The sequence below is a fragment of the Amblyomma maculatum genome, chromosome 1, assembly GCF_055883805.1.
Source record: "Amblyomma maculatum isolate TAMU_Amacu chromosome 1, ASM5588380v1, whole genome shotgun sequence".
Lineage (NCBI taxonomy): Eukaryota > Metazoa > Arthropoda > Arachnida > Ixodida > Ixodidae > Amblyomma > Amblyomma maculatum.
Window position 1 is genome coordinate 438,299,092 of NC_139344.1, and position 19,103 is coordinate 438,318,194.

The window sequence follows — 19,103 nt, forward strand, 5'->3', positions numbered from 1 at the left end:
ACAACAGTGGCCAAATTGCGTAAGAGGGGGGACCAAGTGGGCCGCATGCACCGGGTTTCGAAGAAGCGCGGGGGGTTACGATATAAAGACGCCTTGCGGCTAGCACATGCATTTGTAACCAGTGGAGTCTTATACTCGGCTCCATACCTTCGCCGGATCGAATTTGTCGAGAATGCATTAAAAGTAATTCTCCGTAGAATATACAAGCATGCCATTTACCTCCCGGGCAACACTTCCAACGAGCGCCTACTTGACTTAGGGATGGAGAACACCTTTAATGAACTGCGACAGACACATTGATGAACCAATACAAGAGAATATCTAATACTCTGCCGGGTCGCCGTCCCGGCTAAACATCCACCACTCAATACATTCGGAAGAGCACGTCCATATCTCTACATAGTGGAGATATGCTTTCCCCGTACGACCTCTTCAGGCCAACATGACACTAGAGGGCCATAGTTGCAGACGTCTCGCGCCGGCGGAAGCCTTGGCTTGCCACTACAAGCAAAAAGGCAAAAACATGGAGTCTCCTACGTGGATGCCTCAGGCCGCACCATTGGGGTTGGTACACGGCCACAGTCGTTCATCATTATACTATAATAAATGGACTCACTTTTCGTGCACACAACATAACACACGCGGAAGAGGTTACATCGCGCTAGCCGCCGCAAAATCGGCACTCCCGGGTCGTCTTGACCGACTCGAGGGGTGCCTGCAGCAATATCGTGCAAGGGTACATATCGTACTTCGCCAGCAAAATATAACAAAACAGCGATTATTTCGGTGCACCCGCGCATGGGAACATTATCTGGACTCCGGATCACACTGGCCTCAAGGGAGACGAAACGGCAGAGGCCGACGCCCGCGCACTAGCCTCGTCTCCCACCGATGCCAACTCCAAACCCAATCCCTACACTTTCAAAAAAAAATTCTATCAATCCAGTCATGCAGTCTATCCTAAGCCCTGCAAGGGCATCACAAAGGCGGAGAAGTGCATTCACCTTCGCCTTTACACCAACACTATACTGTGACCGGTAGTATTAACCTACATTGACCCCGCTAACACATGGAAATTCCCGGACTGTGAAGAAAAGGACTCGGACATTTACATTTTCCGCATGATGTGAGAATGTCGGAAAACCCCCAATCTACACCCCCCCCCCTCCCTACCCAACACTTTCCGAGAGGACTGAGAGGCGGCCCTGCTCGGATTCTCAGACCTTACGGCGCAACGACCCTTGATCGAGCGGGCTTGAGCCGCGGCCGATGCCAAAGGGCTCTCATAAGAGGGAGACCACCTGGTAATAGTAAGGGGCGGGCCCCTTAAGGACTGCTTCCGTGCCTTCCCTGTATATACATATATAAAAAAGAATGTTTTTCATCATCAGCATCAACTCTTCATTATATGCATCTGTCTTCTATACCAAAATGAATGCAAAGTATGAATACGAGATCTGCTAGAAAAGTGTCCGGCCATTGGCCGAATAAAACATGTGGTAAAGGAAGGCGCCCGTGTGCTGTGCGATGTCAGTGCACGTTAAAGACCCCGGGTGGTCGAAATTTTCAGTCATCCATTACGGCGTCTCTCGTGGCCTGAGTTCCTTTGGGACGTTAAACCCCACAAACCAAACCGAACCTAACTGGAGCGTTGGAGACTTAATCACTCTCAAAGAAGTCTCCTTGGGGCTCCACGCACTTCTCCCAGCGGTGCTGCCATTGTTGGAAGCATTCCGAGAAGGCCTCTTTCGGAATGGAGTTTAGCTCAGCTGTTGCTGCAGTCATAATGTCCTCTTTTGTTTGAAATCGCGCTATAGCCTGCTAATTTTGGGAAGCAGCCAGAAGTCTCAGGGGGCGATATCACGCGAGTAAGGAGCCTGTTGAAACACAGGAGTTTGGTTTCTGGCGAAAAAAGTCTAAACTAAGTGCGAGGAATGTGTGGGAGCATTGTCGTGATGGATGAGCAAATTTCGTGTTGGCCACAAGTCCGGGATCTTGCGCCGCACAGCACCACGTAGACGACGGAGGACAGCCCTCTAGTACTTTGTAGCGATCGTTTTACCCTATGGAGCGTACTCGTGGTATACTGCACCGCGTCAGTAATGAAAACAGTCAGCATCACTTTCATGTTGATGCGCACTTCGCAGGCCCTCTTCAGTCTTCATCGTGTTCATGAAGTCGAGGTCACTGTTTGAGGAATCTAGCATCTGCTGCTAGACTTGAACACGATGTTACCTTTGCTCCACTGTGCGCGGCTTCGGTACGAATTTCTCCGCAACTCTCTTCATGGCCAAATCTTTGGTGATACTGGAATATGCAGAAAAGTGCTGATGCCCATCTCTGCCACAATTTCTCGGAGAGTCACACAATGGTCCAACATCACCACAGTGATCACTTCGGCAATGACCTGGTCATGTCGGCATGTTTATGGCCGACCGGAGTGTGGCTCGCTCTTCACCGTAGTGCTGCCGTCTTTAAACCGGGTGTACGACATCCTAATCTGTATGCTGCGACATCGAAAGCTGTCTGAATCTTCTGAATAAATTTTACTTCGATATCGCTTAGGTTCAGACGAAATTTGATGTAGTAGCACTGTTCCAGTGGCTCCGCCATTTCCCTTGCAATAAACAACTGACGAGAGCACTGCACGCTACTTCTCTCAAATTCTGCACCCCAGCGACTGAAGCTATCGGCAGGGGGGAAAACATTCGCGCATGCGCATGAAGGTTCAACATCAGCTCATGCAAGCGCGCTTGTTTTATATGCATCACGTGTTCGCAAAAATAAGTTCGGATACTCTTCTAAATGATCTAAAAGATATCTTCTAAAAGATATTTTGGCGACATACGTTTGCCATTTTGACATCGGCAAAAAATATTGGCCGTTCTTTATGTAGGGGTGAAGGAATGTATACATTTCCTGTATATCTTCTGTACAGTGTCCTGCAACTTGTTCGTACCCCTTTCGAAAAATTATCCCGCCTTAACCAGAGGCTAATTTGCACTGAAACTGCGTGCAAAGCTTGTGCGTTGTTGTCCCCGTCTTTACGAGGCAAGTGTGACCATGGTTCTTACTTCGTTCGGCCGCGCATGATAAGAAACCAGAACTGTCTGCGCTGAGACTGAGGAGCGAAAAACACCAGCGCAGAGTTTCCAGCAAAAGGCAGCTGTGGCGTCATCCAGCGTCGCTAGAATAAAGCGCTGGGGTTCAAAACCGCCGAGGCAATCGTGGCTCGTTCTGTAATGGTGCTAAATAGCGCCACCGCTGCTTTTCGGGGGAAAATTGGCGTTTGCGTCTTGTGTTCCTCAGTATCGTCGCCGACGGTTCTGGTTTGCCGTCATGCGCGGCCATACCAAGTATGCGCCATGGTCATACTTAAAGAATGGGACAACAACGCTTAAGCTTTCTGTGCAGTTTCAGCGCAAATGAGCCTTCAGTTAAAGTGGGAGAGTTTTATGCTAAGCATATTACTAGAGCTAAGCCTCAGCTCCTCGAGCGCGGCGGTGTCGCCACCATTGACCTTCCATGACCTACCACGTGATGCGTGACGTCACGACAGAGGAGAGACCAGGCTGCCTCTCGCGCCGTCGAGCGCGGCGTCGCCACCAAGGAGAACCACATGATGCGTGACGTCACGACAGAGGAGAGACCGGGCTGCATCTCGCGCCGTCGAGCGCGGCGTCGCTACCAAGGAGCACCATGTGATGCGTGACGTCAGAGCAGAGGAGAGATGGGCCGCCGGCTCGCGCGGTCGAGCGCGGCGTCGCTACCAATGCGCTTCCCACTTCTACAGTTAGGTGCGCTGTAGTGAACATTGTGAGTCAACCTAAAAAGCGTTGACTCACAATGGAGGAAAAGAACTAGGAAACTAACTAGTAAGTATGCTAGTAACAAGGACGGAGAGATAAAGAGCATTAAGTAACAGGTGAAAAACACAGAAGCTAAAAATTGGATAAATTCGACGGAAAAGAAACAGAGTGTGGAATTATACCGAAAGTGTAAAATGCAGATCAGGAAGGAAGATTTCTTTGATAACTCAAGAGGCAGTGCCCTAGTTTTTGAAGCTAGATCAGGGTGCCTTAGAACACGCAGCTATAAAAAGAAATTTAACAATGGAGATGACGCATGTGCTGTATGTGGAAACTCCAGTGAAACAATTGACCATATTATACTCGAATGTAATGGTATCCATCCGGAAGTAGGTGCAGGCGCAATCACTGTTCCTGAAGCTCTGAGGTTTAGAGATAACAGTGGCCGGGTGAATAAACCGGCGGTGGAAACTGGCAAAAAACGACTGGAAGATTGGTGGCTTAAAAGCAGAGTAGTGACATAATGTTAGTAATGTAGGAACAAAATTTAATACATAGAATGATGGTTTAGTTAACCATTCTAAATCAATATATAAGATATAGGGAGAAAAATGAGCATGATAGCCACTGCTACCACCCCATTTCAAAGGGGACGCTCCTATATTCCATCCATCCATCCATGCCGGAGCGGCGGTATATAAGGGGGGTGCGTCTGCTTCTGCTAGGCACACACGGGGTTGCGATGCCTCCTGAAGACAGGGCTGCCCGTTGGAATGAGAAGCGAAAGCTGCGGCGTGCTACAGAGACCGATGAAGAGCGTGAAGAACGTCTAGCCAAACGGCGTGCTCAATATGCGGCTCGACGACAACGTTCTACAACAACTGAAGAACAAAGCGAGATACTCGTCAGCAATGCTTCCATTAGTGCGGCCAGTGAGTCTGACAATACTTCTACCAGTTCGGAACGCGCCCGGGAAACTTCTGAAGAGCGACGGCAGCGACTTGACTATTCGTCGAATCGGTGAGGTACTGGGTAGTGTCAACCATCGAAACCGTGTAGGGAGACAAACAATTCCCTACGAGAGTACCCTTCACAAAATCTTCCGATATTGCTTGCCCCGCCGTTCGGGGCAAACAACTCCATGTTTTCCGGGTCGTATGGTATGCCTACCCGGTGCTTGCAATACCGTTCGTTGAAGTGAGGTAGCGTTACGCCGTAATAAATGCTTGAATTATTGTCTCCGTCCAAAATACGATGAAGCTTGAGGTACGTTTCGGAGTCACTATCGAGATGAACCAGGGGTAACTTGTACATTGCAGCCAAGCTGTAAATAGCCGGGTTGTCTGCGTAACACCTCCACCGTTCGTCGGTCATCTTCAGTTTGAACCAATTGTGCATCTGTGTATCGGGTATGTCATTGGTAGCGGTATCGTTTGCAGGCAGTTTCATCTTTCTTCTCATAATGGCATTCTTATAGTGAGGCACGCGCTCGTCTGCACTACCTGTCGTTTCCTCTTCTAGGTAACAAAACAAATTGCGTGATTCAGTTTTGAACAGTTTTCTTAAGGACCGCTTTATGAGCTTCGGTGGTGTAATTGAAGGACCACCGTGGCGGTGATATGACTCGAAGGGTATACATGACGTGACCTCACAACCATGCTTAGTGATGGCGAAACGACCGTTGCTGCATGTCAAGCCAGCTAGACATGGGTAGTTTACGGGGAGGCTTTCCCATATGACCGTGTTGTTGCCGAAAAATTCATAATCCTTGATCCCATCAGCACGTCGATGTTCTAAGAGCTTTTGGTACGCGTACATATTCGCTTAGTGGTAATCGATCAACGTTGGCCCGTGGTTCGTCATGTTCGTTGTGTGTCGGTAACGCAGTTATACTACCGTATTTTCGAGATGAACAAGTCATGCTATTGCCGAGTTTAACCAAGGAAAAACGTGTATTTCCGAGTTTAACCAAGGAAAAACCGTGCATTTCTAAGCCTAGCCCCCAATATGCTTCGCATCTGACAAGGCTTAACCTTAGCTAAGCCTCAGCATTTTTCAACATGTGGACGATAAAGTTGCAGAACATCGTTGATAATATGCAAAATTGGTTCACTGGAAGGGAAACGTGCAGTGTCGGCCACGCTTGTTTCTGGGGGCATCTGAACCGCGGCGTTAGGGATAGGAGGAAGGTGGGAGTGAATGTGGAAAGAAAAGCATCGGAGCCGTAATGGAGCTCTACGGAGTAATTTCGACCACCTGAGGATCTCTAACATGCAATGACATCGCACAGCATCCTGATGCCTTTTCGTTTCGCCTCCATCTAAACGCAACTACCTATTTCGAACCCGAGTACATCAGTAAGTATTCGCGCATCTTAATCACTGCGCCACAGCGGCAGGGCATAAACATATATGGAGAGGTGTCCGTGTTGACTCAAGGAAATGATATATCTAGTGGAAAACGAAATAATGATTCAAGAATCCCCGTTATAATGTCCATTAAGTGTTTTATACAAAAACTTTTAGAACGTGAAATACGATTGTTGTTAACTAATTAAATTAAATCATCGCGGCTTAGTAATCTGCTTGCACGTACTCTGCAGACGGTGTACATTTATGAAACGCCCCTTGTTTGTATAGCCCCGAGTGGCTCGGAAGATTGGAGCCATTAGTGACCCTAAGAGAATTTTAGCATGACGACGCCACAACCGACCTGGCTGATTGTTGCATTAATGAATGCTCATTGTGCCCTGTAAGTGGTTTTGTGTATTGTGCCGAAGTCAGGCAATAAAGAAAGAAAAAATCCGGGGTGGCGCAGTTGTTATGGCGCTCGACTACTGTTCCCAAGGACGCGGGATCAAATCCCGGCCTGAGCCGCCGCTTTTCGATGGAGGCGAAAAGCAAGGCGCCCGTGTCCTGTGTGATGTCAATGCACGTTAAAGAACCCCAGGTGGTGTAAATTTGCGGAGTCCTCCGCTACAGCGTCTCTCATGGCCTGAGTTGCTTTGGGACGTTAAACCCCACAAACCGCAAACCGCCTTGTTTGTTTACTTTTAATCATATTTTGTATATAAGTCTCAATGGCAGCATGATGCAATGCTGAAATCACGATGGACTTGAATGCAAGTAGATTAACTCTAGGAATTGAAAGATTAAAGGCCCTGGAAAGAGAAATTCGATTAGCATTAGCTGTTCCATATTCTGTATCTTCATTCCTGTTAACAATATTCATATTTCAAAGCCCTAGTTCCTTTTCTGGGACATCTTCCTTAGCTTGTTTGGTTGTAAGAGTAGTAGACTTCAAAAGCTACTTTCCACGAATTCATAAAATTTCAGGCATGTGCAAAGATCTCTTTCTCCACCAAACGATCACTTTCTCGAATGCATTATTTCTAACTGTTTGGTGAAAAGCAATTTTATGTTCAGAATGACGGATCAGTCATCATCATACAATATATAGTTTACAAGAATGTCTTGAACGATATTGCATAAAATAGAAAACACTGGTTCACGCTGAGTCCCAAATGGAGGCCTTAGTCCCAAGGAAATGCATTAGTGTGTTTGTTATTGAATATAATGAATTGATGGCGATCGTGAATAGAGCCATATATTTTTCTATAATGTGAACCCACTTCAGCAAATTATCGAATTAGAACAAATCATTTTTGGATTGCGAAAAACATTGCCGAATGCTTTTGAGAAATTGATGCAAATAGCACCTGTTATTTATCGTTACAAGAACCGGGCTTTAGAAGCTGTATAATCTGAGAGCAAGATAACGAATGGCATTCAAGGACACCTGATTGTACTCCAAGCGACAGCAAGCGTTGCAGCTGGCGACAAGAGATACACGGATGAAATTTAATTCCCTAAAATCAGTATACATCATTTTGTCCAACCAGTATTCTCAAAAGTCGTTTGAAGCTTCTCAAGCATAAGTGGCCACATTTAGCACATGAAACAATTAACTACAGGGCTCTGGCAGGCGCATTTGTCCTGCACTTGGCATAGATAGGCTGCTGTCAATAACGAGACTACATGTAAGAACCCCTACAGGAGGCAAGCCCTGAACCTGGATTCGCCTATAAAGCTCTTATAAATTAATGCAACATTTAGTACCCATGTGAGGAAGCAGAACAGATTCCAGAGAACGTCAACTTCACATCCAAAATATACACTTAATTATTCTCGTGAAGGCACTGTCCAGCTGCCTGCATACACTAAAACGAAAACTTTTTACCTTTGCGACTACTCAAGGAACCTGTAGAAGCGCCCGCACCCGAAGCGTCAACGGTTCCTTTTTCGATTAAACCTGAGCCGTAAATTTTACCCTATTCGTGTTTGGTCATTCGAATGTTCAGGATTCGAAAGAATCCTCTTTTATTTACATGACGCAACCTTGAAAATACAGTAACTAAATTCTTATTTTACCGCCAGGTGCGCAGTCCTCGTGAGACCTACAACCTCAGCGTAGCACGCCTCCTGAAGAATGAGTTCTTCATGACGTTCGTGACTCTAGCGACAATGCTCTTTGTCCTCGTCGCCGTCTTCTTCCTTGTCCGCATTTCACCACTACAAGACAAGAAGGGCTTCTGCATCACCGATGACTGCCTCTCACATGAAAGCTTACTCGAAGAGACGCGAGACATAAAGGTCGACCCCTGCCATGACTTCAGTGCCCACGTCTGCTTCAACTGGGCACCACCAAAAGACAGGAAAGATATAAGGGATTTTGACAAATCCGCCATGCACGACATGCTGTACTCGTGGCTCTTCAACATCAAGAAATACATCCTGGAAGGATCCAAGTCTTTTCCCGTCCTCAATAAGCCATTGGCCATGTTTGAATCTTGTATGAGCAATTCCTCAACGTACGGCAGCGACTTGAAAAGTTTCCGGCAGTTTCTAAACACTATCAACCTACTGTGGCCGAATCCACCTGAACAAGACATCGACGCTCTTCGAGTAATCCTCAGCCTTGCTTACAATTGGCAGGCTGCCTTCTGGTTCGAGCTGCGAGTCTTTACTATTTGGAAGGGTGCGTTTAGAAGCAGGCGAAACATCGTGCTAACGCCTGCTCCTCTCATCGACCGCTACCGCCTCCAGCACCTCGCTGTGATTAGGGACGGAGAAGACGCCTACTTCAGGTACTGGATGGACTTTTACAAAGCTCTTTTTGGCGACATCACAAACGCCACCAAGGAAAGGGCGCTTAAGGCAGCCCACATCGAGGGCGACATTCTAGAGACACTACAAAAGGCGGTGCAAGCATCGTCCGGAGCGGCCATGTTCGCCTTAGGCGAACTTGAAGTGTACACGACTGGCATAGACTCCTCACGATGGCTGAACGAGCTGCAGCACGCTACCGCCTTAAACCCGAAGCTTATTCAGCAGGACGTCTTTACTACTACCAATGTGCTCTTCCTCGTAACAGTGGGCGACTTGTTCGCGAAATACACCAACAATGAAATACTGGATTTTTTGGGATGGCAATTCGCTCAACACTATGGACCAGTGTCTGACAGCGCTCTCCTGGTGGCGCGTTACGGTGATCTTAGGACAGCCAGACGCTTACGACCTGCTTTCTGCGGGTACCATATTGAGGTGCCCTACAAGGTGCTCCTCATAACAGCGCAATACGTCAGGCATCTAACGAAGACAGACAAGGAACTGGTCGACGCCGGCTTCAGCCGCCTTGTGTCGACAGCTGTACGCTTAGTTAACGACTCGACTTGGCTGGACTCGGAGAGCGTAGCTTTGGCAGTCGATAAACTTCGGTCTGCAAGTATGCGGATGTGGCCTCCCGCCGCATTCCTGAATAAAACTAACCTCGAGGAATTATTTCGAGCGTTTCCAGAGAAAGAAGAGTCATTTGGTGCATACTTTATAAAATCGCGCAAGAGCATACAAAAAATACGCAGAACGGTGGAATACGACACAGTGCTTGAAATGCCACAAAACTACGCATTGCCTTATTTCGAGTACGACTATTTAGGCAACGCCATTGGTGTCGCCATCGCTGCTGTAGGCCGCCCACTGTTCTATAGCAAAGGCACTCTGGCCATTGTTACGACCAAGCATCCGCAATTGCGCGCTCTATTGTTCGCCTGTGGGCATGGATAAGTTTTGTGAATATGTGGTGATGGTCCAATGGCTCTAAGTGAGCCTGTTTCCAGGAATCCTGTTTTGTAAGCATGTTTTGCTTTGTGGACAACCTGCAAATGCCAAATTGACCCTGTCAAGAGAACGTCTGGAAAAACACAAAGAAACGTCCCCCTGCGGGAAATAGCAGGAAGTGCTTTCTTTCTTTTGTCCACCCTTCCAGTCGAGAAGTGCTATCCTCCAGTGATGAATGCCTCCTATCCAAAGGAGACGACAGAGTGACATGTCCGCTGACGTGCAGGACAAGAAAGGAGCATGACTCATACGGCCATTAAGTGATTTCCCGGGAATGCAGGAAAGATTTGCAATTGTCGAAAAGGGACCATGTTGGGAGCCCTATGCGGCGCCACGTGCACTCGGGTTTCTGAGAAGTAAAACCCCTTGTCAGAACCAGCTTGTGGTTTCTTTGCTGAAGAATAGAAATGTACCTCCTCTCCTCGCCGTTCCCAAGCTTTTCCCGCCAACAAGTGATCACGCCCAACGAATGAATGCCGGACCAGTCAGTGCTTCAGACCATCAGTGCAGTGAAGTGTTCGATTGGATGCCGATACCTGAGGGGCGTGCCCTGGATTTGGTTGGTCAGCATCTTCAGAGAGGGGCTGGACATAGGGGGTTTTTAAGGACGCTGCAGAGCACGAAATGTCGCTCTGGGCCCTGGGTAAACGGCTCATCCAGTCGCTTCTCGCTAAGAACTCTTAACGCTTGTCATTTTGCTGATGTACCCTTCTTTTTCATGTAAATATTCTTGTAAATACGTTTTCTCAAAGTGCCAGTAAACCTGCTTGTACATATTTCACCAACTTAGAAGATTCAGTCCTTCTTCAACCCCGAGTCTCTGCACGCTACCAAGTGAAGGCCGGGTCGACGTAGCCCCAGCGTCACGACAACTGGTGGCAGCGGTGGGATCTGAATCTACAAGCACAACGACTGGTGATCAGCGGTGGGATCTGAATCTACAAGCACAACATCTGGTGATTGGAGGTGGATCTGAAGCTACAAGCCACAACACCTTGTGATCGGAGGTGGCATCTCAAGCAACAAGCAGGAGCAACAATCGGCCAAGAGGGCAGCTCGGAACATCGATCGCATGTGTGGGTGAGTGCTTGGCTTTTCTTCTGATGTGGACCAGGTTCTAGAACAGGGTTAGATTTTAAGAACTGGTAAAAAGTGTTGAAACGCCTTTAGGTTTGGTAGTTTGCACTGTTGTTTTGGAAGTAGCCGACACTCGGAGCGATCATGGACCTACAAAAGCTGCAGAAACCGGAACTGTTGCTATTGTGTGAGGAATTGGGAATTAATACAAGTGGTTTGGCACGAAAACCCTTGATTATAAAGGCAATCACTGATCTGGGAACCGATGATGAGGAGCTCAGTGAAGCATGGAACCTCATCGGGCAAAAAAAGGAACAGCTCAGACAGCAGAAAGAGGAAAGGGAGCGCGAACGTCAGAGGGAAAAAGAGGAAAGGGAGCGCGAACGTCAGAGGGAAAAAGAGGAAAGAGAGCGTGAACTTGAGAGGGAAAAAGAGGAAAGGGAGCACGAACGTGAGAAGCTTGAAAGAGAAGCAAAAAAGCTGGACCAAGAAATTGAGCTCCGGAAATTAGAACTAGAGTTGAGCAAGAGGTCGGGCGATTGTCCCCAGCTAGCGGTACCTCGTCTCAACAAGGAGGCAGATTTCAAGATGTCAAAGTACATGCAGCCATATGTGATATCAGGGGATATCGGTCTGTATCTGGCTAACTTTGAGCGAACCTGCGAAAAACTGTCCTTCCAGCGAGACACTTGGTCTCAGAGATTATTGACGGTTCTGCCCAGCGAGGCAGCGGAGGTTGTCGCGCGGCTAAGCAAGGAGGACGCGGACAACTACGAGAAGGTCAAAGCTTGCCTTCTGAGAAAGTATAGGCTTAGCGCCGAGGCGTTCAGACAACGTTTTCGGAACGCTACTAAGTCCAGGGACGAGAGTTACCCTGAATTCCTGTACAATTTAAGAGTAAATTTGGGCGAGTGGCTAAAGAGCACAGATTCCTACAGTGATAGGGACGCTGTAGTCGAGCGAATTCTTTTGGAGCAGTTTTATAACTGCCTCCCAGAAAAAGAAAGAAATTGGTTACAGGACAGAGGCGAAATTAAGTCGGCAACTGAAGCTGCCGAGCTTATTGAGGAGTATGCTTCGCGCCGACAATTCAGCAACCCAGCAGTGGATAGGCCCCGCAATCCCAAGTTCAGTGTGAAAAACCGTCAGGAAAGGCACTTTGCTAGAGTTGGAAACGAAGAAATGAAGGTTTCTTCAGGCAAATTCCCTAGAAAGGACGGCAGTGAGAAAAGTGGGGAAGTGACCAACGTGCAGAACACAAAGAATAAGCTTGAGGCTAGGAAGCCGCTCACATGCTTTAGGTGTAATGAGCAGGGTCACATTGCCGTCAACTGCCGGAAAGAAAAGATTGCTTTCTCGTATGTCAGGGACTGCGATGAAAATATGCAGCTTTTAGAACCCTACCTGCATGACCTAGTAGTCAACGGGAAGCCTTGCAAGGTACTGCGCGATTCGGCCGCAACGATGGATGTTGTCCATCCGGCGTATGTATCGCCTTCCGACTATACAGGACAGTGTGCATGGATCCGACAGGTAGTTGAGGAACAGAGTGTGTGCTTGCCGATCGCGAACGTGGTCATCGAGGGCCCTTTCGGCGAATTAACAACCGAGGCTGCCGTTTCAGGAAAGCTTCCTAAGTGCTATCCGTATTTGTTCTCCAACAAATCGGACATGCTACTGCGAAAGAGGGGCATCCTGTTCGGAGACAGAGTTGTGCAAGCCTTAACACGTTCAAGGGCGCGAGAACTAGCTACACTGCTCATACCAGAAAATTCCACAGCGGAAGAAACGGCAGTTAAAACAGTGGTCGATGTGGAAGATAGCAGGTCAGAAAACTTTGAGAGCGAGGCATCTCAGATATGTCAACTTGAAAGTGAGCTTGATGAGACGCGGAATGAGGACGTTCTTGAGAGTAACCTCTTGCCGCCAGTGTCTAGTAATCTCACGAGACTTTTAAGTGGAACCCGAGAGGACTTAGCTATAGAGCAAGCCAATGATCCCAAGATACAGGAGATAAGGGAGCGCCACCGCGCCACTAAGACAGCAAACAATATTTCTTTCGAGATGAGAAAGGGAGTGCTGTATCGCTTATTCAAGGATAAGCGCGGAGTAGAGCGGGACCAATTAGTTGTTCCCCAAAAGTACCGCGGAGACTTACTGCGACTTTCCCATGGCAGCTCGTGGTCATGTCACCTTGGAATAAAGAAAACAAAGCAGAGGCTGTTGCAAGAATACTATTGGCCTGGATGTTTTAAGGACACGGAAAATTTTGTACGGTCATGCGACACGTGCCAGCGGGTTGGAAAGGCGCAAGATAAGTGGAAAGCGCCGATGGTGTTAGTACCAATCATTACCGAGCCGTTTCACCGGTTAGTAATAGATGTAGTTGGGCCACTTCCTGTGACAGAGTCAGGGTACCGTTATATCCTCACTATGTTATGCCCAGCCACAAAGTTTCCAGAGGCTGTTCCGCTGCGCGAGGTGACGTCCGAGAGTGTAGTGGATTCGCTGCTGTCAGTGTTTGCACGAGTTGGATTCCCTTCCGAGGTCCAAAGTGATCAGGGTAGCGTTTTCACGAGTGTCCTCACCACCTCATTTCTCGAGCGATGCGGCATTAAGGTAGTGCATAGCTCGATCCATCATCCGCAGAGCAACAGCGTAGAAAGATGGCACTCTGTTCTCAAACGAGTCCTGAGGGGACTGTGCTATGAAAACAAGCGCGAATGGGATACCTGCCTGCCTGCAGCGCTTTTCGCTTTGCGGTCAGTGCCGCACGAATCCACTGGATTTAGCCCAGCCGAGTTGGTGTACGGAAGGTCACTGCGCTCGCCTTTGCGAATGGTGCGCGAAGCCTGGGAGGGGCGCGGAGAAGACCCAACAGTAGTAGAATTCATTCTGAACCTCTTGAATCGCTTACATAACACTAAGGAACTCGTTGAGGCCAGCATGAAGTCAGCCCAGGCTCGTTCCAAGGTGTACTATGATAAGACAGCCCGTCAAAGGACGTTTGGTATCGGGGACCAGGTGATGTTGCTGAGAAGTTCAAGGCAGAATAAGCTCGAAGTACAGTGGGAAGGACCGGCTGAAGTCGTTGCAAAACTTTCTAACACTAACTACGCAGTGAAAATTCCCGGTAGGCGTAAAGAAGTGCGCATTTATCATTGCAATCTTATGAAGCCTTATGTGCAGAGGGAAGCCGTGGTAAATCTAACGTTAAACCTTCCCGAGGAGATGGGGGACAACTTGATTTGCCTCAGCGGAAAAGGAAGCAACGCTCAGGAGCTTCTCAAAAAGACGGAGCAGAGAGGAGAACTAAAGAAATCCCAGCTGTCCGATCTGGGCGAGATAATAACAGAGTTTGAGGCCTGCTTCGTGGACAGGCCAGGCAGAACTGATTTGACTGAGCACGATATTGAGCTGACTTCAGACGTGCCAGTGCGATCAAGGTGCTACCGATTTTCTCCAAGGCAAAGAGAAATTCTGGATAGGGAAGTAACTCGCATGCTGGAATTGGGAGTAATAAAACCCTCGGAAAGCGATTATGCTTCGCCTATGATCTTAGTAGAAGCTCCAGGTAAAGACCCTAGGCCTGTGGTAGACTACCGAAAGCTAAATTCTCTCACCAGGGATCAAGTGTATCCTATTCCGAATATTGAGGAGAGAGTAGAACAGGTCAGTAGAGCGGCATATGTGACTACGCTGGACCTTACTCGAGGATATTGGCAAGTACCGCTCACTGAACGCGCCAGCAGATACGCGGCTTTCGTCACTCCGACGGGCAGCTACCAGCCAACAATGATGAGTTTCGGGCTCAAAAATGCTCCATTTTGTTTTTCACGACTCATGGATAGGGTTTTAAAGGGGTGTGAAACATTCGCGGTGCCTTATTTAGACGACATTGCGGTTTTTTCCGACTCATGGGCGGACCATATGGTACATCTAAGAGCTGTACTGAGCCTTTTGCGTCAAGCTGGACTAACCGTAAAGGCCGAGAAATGTTGCCTGGCAAGGGCGACCGTGGACTACTTGGGTCACAATGTAGGTCAAGGTTTCAGGAAACCCAGCGAGATTAAGATTTCTGCGGTAGCAGACTACCCGCGGCCGAGCACGAAGACGGAAATTCGAGCATTCCTAGGTCTGACGGGATACTACAATCACTACATCCCTAACTATTCATCTTTGGCTAGCCCTCTGACCGACGCTCTCCGCAAGACAGAACCGACAAATGTAGTCTGGGACGAACAAAAGGAAGCCTCCTTCGTAAACCTGAAGGCTGTGCTGATTAGCCGTCCGGTATTGCGAGCTCCAGACTATGGCCGAGAATTCACGGTCCAGTGTGATGCCAGTGATCGAGGGTTAGGTGCTGTTCTCTGCCAGAGAGATGACGACGGTAATGAGCACCCCGTGCTCTACTTGAGCAGAAAACTGAGTTCTAGAGAGAGGGCTTATTGCGCGTCAGAGAAAGAATGCGCTTGCATTGTATGGGCCATTCAAAAATTGCAGTGCTATCTTGGAGGGGCCAAATTCACCGTAGAGACGGACCATTGTCCCCTGGCTTGGCTGCAAACTGCGACATCGAAGAACAGTCGCCTTCTTAGGTGGAGCTTGATTTTACAGCAGTACAATTTTGAAATAAGATACAAAAAGGGGAAGTTAAATGGGAATGCGGACGCGCTTAGCCGCTCTTTCTAAGCGGTCCGAGATGTTCCTCACCATGTATCCAAATTGATAATCAGGTTTTTTTTTTTTTTTCGTGCGCTTGTATATGTGTGACTATGTAAAGCAGCACGTTTGGTTTTCTAGGAATACGTGGGTCCTGAACGTCTTGAGAGTGGGCTTTTCTCGAACAACAATGGCAGTTTTCTTTTGACCTGGTCTCTTCAGACGGGAGCCGAGTGCTTGCTTCGACATGTGGTTGAGTTTCAGACAGCTCGAGCAATTTGGCCTACAACAATCAAGACAACGCGACAAGCAACAGCGAGCTTCAAGCGTTCACGTGCAGACCATTAAGTCGTCTCTTCATGCAGCAGCTGGGACTGCTGCCCTCCGAGACTCTTCTGGCGGGGGAGGAGGCTGTTACGACCAAGCATCCGCAATTGCGCGCTCTATTGTTCGCCTGTGGGCATGGATAAGTTTTGTGAATATGTGGTGATGGTCCAATGGCTCTAAGTGAGCCTGTTTCCAGGAATCCTGTTTTGTAAGCATGTTTTGCTTTGTGGACAACCTGCAAATGCCAAATTGACCCTGTCAAGAGAACGTCTGGAAAAACACAAAGAAACGTCCCCCTGCGGGAAATAGCAGGAAGTGCTTTCTTTCTTTTGTCCACCCTTCCAGTCGAGAAGTGCTATCCTCCAGTGATGAATGCCTCCTATCCAAAGGAGACGACAGAGTGACATGTCCGCTGACGTGCAGGACAAGAAAGGAGCATGACTCATACGGCCATTAAGTGATTTCCCGGGAATGCAGGAAAGATTTGCAATTGTCGAAAAGGGACCATGTTGGGAGCCCTATGCGGCGCCACGTGCACTCGGGTTTCTGAGAAGTAAAACCCCTTGTCAGAACCAGCTTGTGGTTTCTTTGCTGAAGAATAGAAATGTACCTCCTCTCCTCGCCGTTCCCAAGCTTTTCCCGCCAACAAGTGATCACGCCCAACGAATGAATGCCGGACCAGTCAGTGCTTCAGACCATCAGTGCAGTGAAGTGTTCGATTGGATGCCGATACCTGAGGGGCGTGCCCTGGATTTGGTTGGTCAGCATCTTCAGAGAGGGGCTGGACATAGGGGGTTTTTAAGGACGCTGCAGAGCACGAAATGTCGCTCTGGGCCCTGGGTAAACGGCTCATCCAGTCGCTTCTCGCTAAGAACTCTTAACGCTTGTCATTTTGCTGATGTACCCTTCTTTTTCATGTAAATATTCTTGTAAATACGTTTTCTCAAAGTGCCAGTAAACCTGCTTGTACATATTTCACCAACTTAGAAGATTCAGTCCTTCTTCAACCCCGAGTCTCTGCACGCTACCAAGTGAAGGCCGGGTCGACGTAGCCCCAGCGTCACAACACCATGTTCTACGGAGGATTCGGCTTCCACCTTGCCTTAGAACTAGTCAAGGCGATGGATCAAGTGGGAACCCAGTGGCACCCGGACGGGCGATTAGTTAGATCTTTCCTCAGTGCCAACTCCCATTCTGTCTTCCAAGAAAAGGTCAAATGCTTCAACAGCACCGAATTAAGGGGCAGTGACAGTGTGTTTCCCGAGATACCAGCGCTGCAGATCGCCTACTCTGCTTTTCTGGACGCAAGCAGAGAAGCTTGGACCACACCTCAGATAAGCGCCGACCTGACGGAAGAGAAAGTTTTTTTCTTAACTATTTGCCACATGACGTGCACCCCGAAAGACGTCAAGAAGCTGTTCGCTGCTGACTGCAACAAAATCGTGCGGCACTCTTCGGCTTTTGCAAAAGCATTCAGATGCCCTGAAGGGTCCATGATGAATCCTAGAAATAAGTGCAGTTTTTTTGACTGATATTATTTTGTTTGTGTGTGAAATTTTGAAGCTGGACTACTTCACTGTGAACTATATATTGTGTGCATCCAAGAAACGTTGGCAGCATGTAATTTTTCATCCGTTTTTCATTCTGTATCGTTTGTTTGCGTATAATGCGCATAAGTGAGGACTTTAAGGAATATATACATATATATTCGCTCGCATTTATTGGGTGCGATGATTTAATTTTACATGTATTCTCACTATTTTCTTACGCCTCAGGTTCTGGTATAAAGTAGCACCTGAGACGGTTTCGCATTACTCCCGGCAAAGCACAACTGTGACAACTGAAACAATTACTGCTTGAACATGTAAACAGAGACAGTTACCGAATTTGCATGTCTGGTCTCCCGGCATGGCCTAGTGACCTTATTTTTGTCATGCAACTGCATAAGTTCTCGAAAAATAGATTTTAGTGTCCTTGGTTCAGTTCTTACGACCAAGGTCAAATGCAATTCCTTGTCATAAATCCCGATGCTTTCTTCAGTGTACTTTTGGAACTGTTAGCTTGCCCGTTTTGACGGCACTCCAGTTACAGACTACAATGTTACCGCTGTGCTTAAAAGTGGAGACGCACAAAGCGTTTCCCTTTTTTCTGTTTATCATTGCTTTTTCATCTCGTGAGACTTTCAAGTGACACTATGCCTGCTAAACAATTCATTCATTGGGTTTTCTTGTCTAATAAAGTAGATGTGTGTTTTCATACTAGCTAAGCAACGATCTAGTCATGTTATCTCCTTATATTATTAATAATTTATTGTATTCATTAGCGAGACTTGACTTTATGCGCGAGAACATTTAGATCTCTCGGTTTGCTTTCACCTCACAACTTTGGGCACTGAATTACTTATATAAATAAATTGGCTCGTGAGTCAAGTACATGAATATTTGTCGCGGAATAATTTTCACCTTTTTTTTTTATCTGTGGCTCCTGAAGGTACGTTTCTCATGGTTGAAAAGAAATAAATTAAAAAGTGTAGAAAGCAAGTACTGTCAAGTAACTGAAGTATTGCAAGCTATTTTTTTAATAGATATTAATTGCCTCATGGCATCAGTAGGGTATGAGATGGTGAATGAATAAATGAATGGAAAAAGGTTGGCTTTTATGAAGTGCAGAAGTGAGCTATGATGAGGTCCCTGCGTCAAAATGACGTATGAGGCCGATTAGTTGCTGAAAGGCCAGCTATACTCGGGTGCCGATTCATGTTGGTTTGAGTGCTGGGCAGTCTCACAGCAATTGGCAGATGTCGCCTTCAACATCTTCGATTTTACAGATCGGGCACCATGGGCGGGGATATAAGTGTTGGGAGTATGACCACGTCCTTGTGACAGCTGGTGTGAGGGCAACACTCACCCGGATCTTCCTGAGCGCAACCTCCTCTGCACGGGTGAGACCATGGAGAAGGGATATCGCACACGGAGGGATAAGTGCACGTGTGCGGCGCCGGAGGTGTTCCTTTCTTGACAAAAGGAGGGTAGCGTCGTCCACTTCAAGGAGC

The 19,103-nt window shown here is 47.7% G+C and overlaps 1 pseudogene; it reads right to left on the bottom strand.

The window, feature by feature from the left end:
• Positions 1-2,096: 2,096 nt before the first annotated feature.
• Positions 2,097-19,103, bottom strand: part of LOC146209517 (protein GVQW3-like) — a 140,312-nt pseudogene continuing 123,305 nt past the window's right edge.